Genomic DNA, 7,911 nt, shown 5'->3' on the forward strand with positions numbered 1-7,911 from the left:
AAAATACTGAAAAATTGTTGGCTAAAACATTATTGTCAGACTGCAGTTTACATCAATGATTCTTTATGGCAGGGTCTGTTTAAAAAAAAAAAAAAAATCTTGTGAGGTTGTTCTCTCTCTCTCTGATCTGATTGTTGAAGTGCTGAAAAAGAAGAAAAAGCATCATATCATCATCATGTAAGCAGGAAGGATTGAACAAAAAGAGCGTTTGTCCTGATATATAGGATAGCATAGCTGTTAAACAGCAAGTGAACTTACTGCTTGCAATTCAAATGTAACTGGAAAGAGTTTTGTGTATAACACTTCTTTACATTCAAAGGCTGAGAACCTGCTTAATTAAAAAAAAATCACAACTTTTCTACTGCAAAATGTTGGGGTTTTTTAAGGCATTTTAGCTGGTCTTTTTTGTAAGCTGAACTTTTTTTTCTGTTATGTGAACAGTCATTTTTTTATTAACAGTAGTAAACTTTTGCTGGAACGTTGTTTGCCATGAGCTTTGGTTTTAAAAGCAGTATTTTAACATCCAGCTACAATCTGGTAATACTGGTTCTAAATGACATGATTCTTAGATAAGTAAAATTTAAATATCCCTATTTCTAAAGAGTACACCTATACAAGAGGAGAATTACTTGTTAAATGTAAGTTTTATTTATATGACAATTATTAAGTTAATTACTTTTCACCATCAGACTTCAAGTCCAACAAAACAAGTATGTTTCTCATGGTCAAATATACTATATATTTTATTTGAGTTACCATCATACTAGCTGGGTTTGGTGGCCAATTTTATAGAAATGTTAATATCTAAATTCAGACTTTAAGGGTTTGACATTGCTCTAAAGACCAATACAATCATACTTGTAACTCAGCTAATTCAGACGTGTTTTAGTCTTGATTTATATTATGGATCAAAAGTATTAAGATATAAAAGCACCATATTAACCTTCAGATGTGGTTTATATTTACAAAGATAAATACAGGTATAACAAGGAAAGGAAGCATAGTAGACAAAGTTCTATAATGTATATTGGAAAATGTACGGTAAGGTTTGTTGATATGATGTATTATATCATAGGGAAATTAGTCTTGACTTGCTGGGTCCCTATAGTATTTAATGATATGGAAGAGATTGCAATTAACTGTAATAATTTAGATTACTAATTCTCATAATTTAGACAAGAGTTTTTGAAAGTTAATAGGATGTCTGGCATGTGTTAATTGCTGGACTGAGAAAATTTTGAACACTACTGCAAGTTTAAATGTTTAATGTAACTTTTGGGGATTGAAAGGTAGAGTTGCTATACTGCACTGAATCCCATGGTTGGATGTTTTGGGATTTTCTTTGTTTGTTTGTTTTGGATCTATGTGTCATGGTTTTGTGATTTTTGGTTTTTGGTATTCCACATTATAACATCATGATGAAGAAGAGCAGGTGAAGAAGGTGACCTTGCGAGGAGCTCTCTCTCCTCTCTGTGACCGCAAAGTCCCCTGGGGAATGCAGTTTTTCTTCTCTTCCAAGCAGGTACCCAGAACTAGAGCATTAATAGTTAAACTCCCAGTGCCATACATGATGTTATGATGTGGAATACCAAAAACCAAAAATCACATGACATTCCACCCCTTATTCTACATCACTACATCATGCTTAATATATACAAACAAAACATAATTGCCAAACATTAAACACATGCACACACAAATCTATATATACCCATGGAATTACTGACTGCACTCTCCCAACATCAAATTCCCTTGTGGTACACATTGAACATCCCTGTTCTTCTGCATTTCCGTTTTTCTGCGTCACCCACCAAGTGGACCCAGGTCCCTGGGCAAAAACAGTTCCATGAAGAGGTTTGCCCTTCCCAGAAGCTGGAAAGACCCAAACCACTTTTCCCAACATGTTCTTTACATGTACAACAGGGACCTTATCTCCCTTGACAGTATGTAGGGAGCTAGCAGGACCATCATGATTGATAGATCCTCTAGTATTGACCAACCAGGTGGCTTCTGCCAAATGCTTCTCCCAATGCTTAAATGTTCTGTCACCCATTGCTTTCAACATGGTTTTTAACAACCCATTGTAGCATTCAATTTTACCAGAAGCTGATGCATGATAGGAGATATGATAAATCCACTCAATGCCATGATCTTTGACCCAAGCATTTACAAGAGAATTTTTGAAATGAGTCCCATTATCTGACTCAATTCTTTCTGGGGTGCCATGTTGCCATAGGACTTGTTTCTTGAGACCTAATATGGTGTTTCAGGTGGTAGCATGGGTTACTGCATATGTTTCAAGCCACCCAATGGTTGTCTCTACCATGGTAAGCATGTAATGCTTACCACTGTGAGATCATGGCAAGGTGACATAATCAACCTGCCTCGCCTCTCCATATTTATACTTCTGCCATCGCTCTTCCCCCCTGAGAGATTTCATCCTCTTGGCTTATTTAATTGTGGTGCATGTGTCACAGTCATGAATAAACCTGTGCAATAGCGTCCATAGTTAAGTTCACCCCTCAGTCTCTAGCCCATTTGTATGTTGCCTCTCATCCTTGATGGCCCAAGGTCTCATGGGCCCACAGAGCTAGAAATAATTCACTCTTGTGTTGCCAGTCCAAGTCTATTTGAGCCACCTTAATTTTGGCAGCTCTATCTATCTGACAGTTATTTTGCTGTTCTTCAGTAGCCCGACTCTCGGGCACGTGAGCATCTACATGGCGCACCTTTACAAACATATTCTTTATTCGGGCAGCAATATCTTTCCACAGTTCAGCAGCCCAAATAGGTTTACCCCTTCTTTGCCAGTTGTTCTGTTCCCATTGCTGTAACCACTCCCATAAAGCATTTGCCACCATCCATGAGTCAGTGTAAAGATAAAGCATTGGCCACCACTCCCATTCAGCAACCTCTAAGGCCAATTGGACAGACTTTACCTCTGCAAATTGACTTGATTCTCCTTTCCCTTCAGTGGCCTCTGCAACTTGTTGTGTGGTGCTTCACACAGCAGCTTTCCATCTGCGATGCTTTCCCACAATATGATACAATCCATCAGTGAACAGGGCATATGTCTTTTCATTTTCTGGAATTTCCTGGGCAGGTCCTTCCACTTTGCTTCGCTTAATAGCGAAACCAGCACATAGAAGGATCTGAATTATTTGCTCTCCTTTCTCAAAAACTTCCTTTGCTGTGTTACCCCACACAATGATGTCATCAATGTACTGTAAGTCTTCAGGAGCACCACCCTGTTCCAGTGCAGCTTGGATCAACTCATGGCAAATGGTTGGGCTATGTTTCCGCTCCTGGAGCAAATGATTTCAGGTGTACTGAATGCCCCTCCAGGTGAAAGCAAACTGTAGCCTAGATTCTTTGGCCAAAGGAATGGAGAAAAAAGCATTAGCAATATCAGTGGTGGCATACCATTTGGCTGCTTTTGACTCCAATTCATATTGGAGTTCTAACATGTCCGGCACAGCAGCACTCAGTAGGGGGTGTCCCATTTAGATTGGAGGGTGTCGAGTTTGGATTGCAGGGAGTTCCTCTCGATTCGGAGGGCATCTCTCTCTGAGGATGGAGGTCTTTTCTCTCAACTAGTAGACTCTATCTCTCAGCATGGAGACTCTCCCTCTCAGCTCAGAGTCTCTCCTGGAAACTCTCCCTTTCAGCTCTCAGACACTTTCTCAATTTCACAAACTCTCTCCCTTTCTGGGATACTATTGAATAAGGCCCGATAAGCATTAGACAGGCCCCAAATCATTTGTGCCTCCTCAGATCTGCCTGAGCTGCAACATTCCTGTCTCAAATATGTGTTTAAGCTCTCAGGGTCTTTCAGGTGTTCAGGAGTAAAGTTCCATGACACCAAAGATGTCCATCTCTCTAAAGTCTATCCCAAGTCTTACCACACTCCCCGCCACTTAGTATTCTCTAGTTTTGGGGAAGGCTTCCTCAAAATATGACAAATACTAATACTGAGTGAAATGATGAACAGTACATTTAGGGAGATTGACAACATGATCAGATGAGCATTCAAAAAATGCATAAAAGATTCAAAGGAGAGACTGGGAGCCTGCTTAAAAATCCCAAGATCTGTAAAATTAGCAGCTCCCTCTGCAAACAGGTTCAAAAGAGAAAGCAGAATCATTTCTTTTTTTATCTCTTTACAGAAGCAAGATAGCAGTGCTCAAAGTTTACAAATATTCCAGAATATTGGCAGTCCGCCTGGACTTTCAAGGTCAAGTTTTCAGTGATCACCTGTGAAAGAGAGAAACTTTCCCAACGAAACTCTCTAAGAGCAGAGAGAGATTCGTTCTAAAAAGCTAAAAAGCAGCTTGTTGCCTGCATTCTCCACCAAGAATGTCAATGGTTTATGGGCTGGTTCGGCCCAGTTCCGTGACTAGTGGGGCAGAGGGATTTCGCAAAATCCGCGCCTCCAGAAAAAGAGAACAGGGACCCCAAAATAATTAACAACAGTGGCAACAATCTAAGGAGAAACAAACTAATTTACTAAATATATTATCAGAATACAAGATAACACACCATTATACACTATACTTATAATTGAACCTAATAAATCAAATATAATGAGAGAATGTCTCATTGAATGAAAGGTGGATAGGCCTCACCACAATGCTGGGGTGAGAGGCACAGTCCAGTTGGAGCAGCAGGGCGACAAAGAAGCACTGACAAAAAAAGAGTGGACGAAGAAGAGCAGGCGAAGAAGAACGCATCAGGTGACCTTGCCAGGAGTTATATCTCCTCTCTGTGACCGCAAAGTCCCCTGGAGAACGTAGTTCTCTTCCAGGCAGGTACCCAGAACTTGTGCATTAACAGTTAAACTCCCACTGCCCTACATGATGTTATGATGTGGAATACCGAAAACCAAAAATCACAGAACCATGACGCTATTTTATTTATTTCTTCTGCAAGAAGTAGAGAGGGCAGAGAATAAATGTCTTGTGGGATTTTCCTTGATGCAGAATGGAAGGTATTTTGCAGAGACTTACTGTTCATCCATTTTTACAGGGAAAGACCTGAGTGAAGGATAACAAACAGGAAGGAATTTTATTTATTTTTTTTTTTTCATGATGATTGAAACAACTGCATTGTAAGTTCAAAAGAAAGAATTAGGAAAAGAAAAAAGTAATCTTAGGTAATTAGCTTACCAGGAAAAGGAAAGGTAAAAAATACATAAAAATTAGAGCAAAAAAGAGAGAGAGTCCTAGTGTGTTAATGGAATCCATGACACAAATGCTGCCAGGAGGTAGCTTGATTGTGGCTATTTGTGCACTGGACTTAGCATCCGAGTGATGCTGAAGGGCTTCAGCATTAATAGAAGAAGGAATCAGAATATGAAATACTTTAATGCTTTCTATTCTTCTACTGCTAATAGGTTTGCAGCTTTTACATTACTTAAAGAAGACTATGAAGTGAAATTGTCTAGGGCTGTGTATTCCACACGAAGGCAGTTTATTACAAAAAAAGGGCCAAATTTAATAGGAAATGCCAGAAAAATCTGTGGAGATTAACATTTTACCATTGGAGTCCACAGTCTTGCTGATCTTTGCATTTACAGAATATTAAAAGGAAGAGTAGTAAGAGGCAGTATATAGTTGGCATAGGAAACACCTATCAGTGCAGCTTCAATTTTAGACCAATCTTACAACAGCAAAATTATAATAAATATCTCATTTCAACAGTATGACTCAATTGAGCACATTCAAACCTGCTTTAGATAATAGTATGGAAAGAAGAAACATAAAATTGTCATAGCATCTATATTAATAGTGAATTCCAGTTAGGGACTTCAGAAAAATCACTGGGTAGCCCTATAACTAAGGCATTGACATTGTTAGTAGTAGACCATGAGCTGTCATAGTTTGCAAGGCATCAGAACTGAAGATTTTCAGTCTTTCTTAATTTGAGCTCCCCTTGACCTGCCTGCAGCTTTGTTTTAGGTTTAGTTGTGGTAGCAATCTCATTAATTATCCAGGTGTCTAGTAGCATTTTTTACTTTTCTTTATCATGGAATCATTTGAGTGGGAATGAACCCCCGCCTGCAGCCCCCTCTTCCCCCAGTGGTCATCTGGTCTAGTTCCCTTGCTATGAACAGAGACATCCACAGTTCAGTAAGATTGCTCAGAGCCTGGTCCAGTCTGGCCTTGAATGTTTCCAAGGATGGGGCGTTCACCACATCTCTGGGCAACCTGTGCCAGTGCCTTATCACCCTTGTTGTCAAAAATTTCTTCATTACATCCAGTCTAAATCTTCGTTCTTCTAGTTTGAAACAATTTCTCCTTGTCCTGTGATAACAAACTCTGCTAAAGAGTCTATCCCTACTTTCTTATAGTCCCCTTTTAGGTAGTAGCCTGAAAGGCCACTCTCAGGTTTCTCTTCTTGAAGCTGAAAAACCCAAACTCTCTTGACCTGTCTTTGTACGGAGAGTGTTCCATTCCTTGGATCATTTTTGTGGCCCTCCTCTTGACACACTCCAACAGGTTCATGTCTCTCCTGTATTGGAGACTCCATATCTGGATGCAGTACTCCAAGTGAAGTCTCACCAGCTCAGAGCAAAGTGTCGGGATTACCTCCCTCAACCTGCTGTCCACACTTCTGTTGATACAGCTAGGAATTCAGTTGGCTTTCTGGGCTGTGAGAGCACATTGCTGGCTTATGTACAGCTTGCCATCCTCCAGTGCCCCCAGGTCTTTTTCAGTAAAGCTGTACACTTACATCCCCCAGCTAGTGCTGATAGCAAGGGTTGCCACTATCCAGGTGTAAGACCTGGGCACACTGCTTGAACACGATGTCTAGGTAACTCTGGATGGTCCCTTGAGCATGTTGACCACACCACACAGCATTGTCATCCACTGACTTGCTGAGTGGACTTGAGTGCACTTGACCCCACTGTCAACGTCACAGATGAAGATGTTAATGAAATATCCATCCCAGTACTGATTCTGAGAGACAACGCTTGTCGCCAGTCTCCATCTAAACATTAAACCACTACTCTCAGGATATGGTTTTGCAACTAGTTCCTTATCCACCAAACAGTCTACCTGTCAATTCCTTATCTTTCCAATTTGGAGAGAAGGATGTTGGGAACTGTGTCAAAGATCTTACTGAAAATCCAGATAGATGACATCAGTGGCTCTTCCTTTGTCCATTGACACCATCTGACCACTATGTTGGTCCTGCTCTTAGTGAATTCATGTTGGTTGTCTTTCGTGACCTATCTTCCAAGTGCCTTAGCATATCTTCCAGGAGGATCTGCTCCATGATCTTCCTGGGTAGTGAAATAAGACTGACAGGTCAGTAGTTCCCTGGGTCATTCTTTCTGTCCTTCTTAAAAATAGATAAATAGATGCCACATTCCTTTTTTTTTTTTTTTTTCCCCCAAAGCCACTAGGAACTTCACTTGACTGCTAGGACTTCTCAAATATCATTGAGATTGGGTTGGCACCTGCATCAGCCAGTTCCCTCTGGACTCTGGGATGCATCTCATCAGAACCCATGGTTGTACCAAAAGCTCCGAAAACTCCAACAGTAGGGAAGAACAGAAAAACTTTGAAGCATGTGACAAAACATATCTCTTCAGGTAACACAAATTTTTCTGAAGAAGTAAGAAATGGAGAGTATTACCTGAAGCATATTGTACTACAAGTACACACGCAGTTGATCTCTGGGAGAAGTGGGAGTTTTGTCAGTGAATTACAGCAAATCTGTAGTGCCAGGAGCTTCATCATCAGCTGTAAACAGCTTAGAGCAGACAACAGTATGTACATAAGCATGAGTACAACTAATCAAAATCTTTAGCATCTCTTTCTCAGCTAAACATAAATTAGGAGATTAGGTGCAATTAGGTAAGATTCTACTACAGGCTAGCAACTCTTTACTGGCTGTTCACAGATA

The sequence above is a fragment of the Phasianus colchicus genome, chromosome 4 (assembly GCF_987193195.1).
Source record: "Phasianus colchicus chromosome 4, bPhaCol1.hap1.1, whole genome shotgun sequence".
Lineage (NCBI taxonomy): Eukaryota > Metazoa > Chordata > Aves > Galliformes > Phasianidae > Phasianus > Phasianus colchicus.